Below are 2229 nucleotides of genomic sequence, written 5' to 3' on the forward strand. Positions count from 1 at the left end.
GGAGAGTAGCAACATTGCTGAACTTTCTTCATTTATAGACCATTTGTCTTTCCGTGGACTGATGCATATCAGTGGAATGATGCATAAGCTGAAAACTGTAGTGTTTATTAAAGAAGCAATACAACTGGCCTTCTTTAGACTAATTGAATATCTGGAGCATCAGCATTTATGGGTTCAATTACAGGCTCTAAATGTCAAGAAACAAAGCACTTTCTTCTGAAACTGTCAGGCTATTCCATGTGAGAAATTGCCAAGAAACTGAAGATCTCATACAACCCTGTGTATTACTCCCTTCACAGAACAGCGCAAACTGGCTCTAACCAGAGTATAAAGAGTGGGAGGCCCTGGTGCACAACTGAGCAAGAGGGCAAGTACATTAGCATCTAGTTTGAGAAACAAACGCCTCACAAGTCCTCAACTCGCAGCTTTATTAAATAGTACCCGCAAAACACCAGTCTCAATGTCAACCTTGAAGGGGCGACTCGGGATGCTGGCCTTCTAGGCAGAGTTCCTCTGTCCGGTGTCTGTTATTTTGCCCATCTTATTCTTTTATTTTTATTGGCCAGTCTGAGAATGGCTTGGATGGGCCAAATAACACACAGATGACTTGTGAGGCGTCTGTTTCTCAAACTAGACACTGTAATGTACTTGTCCTCTTGCTCAGCTGTGCACTGGGGCCTCCCACTCCACTTTCTATTATGGTTATGGCCTGTTTGTGCTGATCTGTGAAGGGAGTAGTACACAGCGTGGAATAGCCTTCATTTCTCAGAACAAGAATAGACTGATGAGTTTCAGAAGAAAGTGCTTTGTTTCTGGACATTTTGAGCCTGTAATCAAACCCACAAATTCTGATGCTCCAGATACTAGTCTAAAGAAGGCCAGTTTTATCGCTTTTTTAATCAAGAGAACAGTTTTCAGCTGTGGTAACATAATTGCAAAAGGGTTTTCTAATGATCAATTAGCCTTTTAAAATTATACATTTGGATTAGCTAACACAACATGCCATTGGAACACAGGAGTGATGGTTGCTGATAATGGACCTCTGTACGCCTATGTAGATATTCCATAAAGAATCTGCCGTTTCCAGCTACAATAGTCAATTACAACATTAACACTGTATTTCTGATCAGTTTGATGTTGTTTTAATGGACAAAACAGGGACATTTCTAAGTGACCCCAAACCTTTGAATGGGGGGGGGGGGGGGGTAACACACACACATTCGTGAGTGATTGCTAGGATGTGATATTCTGAATTTTTGTGTGTGATAGACCAAAAAATACATATTTTTGCCTCTTCTCCGTGATTCAAACGTATATAGTGGTGTGAATGTTATGCATTTTCCCTGTGCATTATGGGAATATTAGTCATGTTTATTAAGTGGTCTAAGAATATTTCTGTGTTCCAGGTGACTATCCGGGCCTACGCGCTGCAGGGCAAGCAGTACTACTATCAGGAGTCTTCGGGCCGAGGAGACCGCCGACCCTCCAAAGTGATTGATGTTCCGTCTGCTCCCCAAAAACCAGAGCCCAAGAAGAAGCCTGTTGAGAGCCTGATGAAGCTGCTCACTAAGTTCCAGATGAGGTAGAGGGTTGATGTTTTTCCCCCTGATTGTATTGGCACGAAATGGAATTGACGCCAAGCTTTATTCAGACTCGATTGAATTTAGCGTTTAGCTTTGCCGTATAGCAAAATTGTTGACCATTTTATCATTTGGAGCAGTTGTCTAGGATGATGCGGCTAGAAATTGAATATCAAAAATGGATAAGCTTGACATTCCATCGCTGTGCACCATGGGTAACCTGTCTCTGCCTTCCTTCCCCACAGTGCATCGCTGGCCCAACAGAACTGCATGGAGTGCACCTTTAAGATTCCCGACTTTGCCAACCACTTCCCCAGCTACGTCCACTGCTCATTGTGTCGCTACTGCACCTGCTGCTCCAGAGCTTACGCCAACCACATGATCAAGTGAGTGACATTGTTCAACTGAAGATTCCTGAAATGTTGGTTTGGAGAAAGGTGTATGACACGTTTTCTGTCTCTCTTCGCAGTAACCACGTGACTCACAAGAGCACCACCCAATATCTGGCCATGTACGAGTCATACTCAAGGTAACAGTCATTTCCTCAATTTTTGGGGGGTAGTGTTTAATTGAATGTAGTGTTTTTTTTTAAATCCTGATTGCTCAAAACCCTCTTGGTCCCATTTCAGAATGGATGAGATGAGGTGCA

This window comes from Oncorhynchus mykiss, chromosome 30, assembly GCF_057628025.1.
Source record: "Oncorhynchus mykiss isolate SJ-2025 chromosome 30, ASM5762802v1, whole genome shotgun sequence".
NCBI classification, from domain to species: Eukaryota; Metazoa; Chordata; class Actinopteri; order Salmoniformes; family Salmonidae; genus Oncorhynchus; species Oncorhynchus mykiss.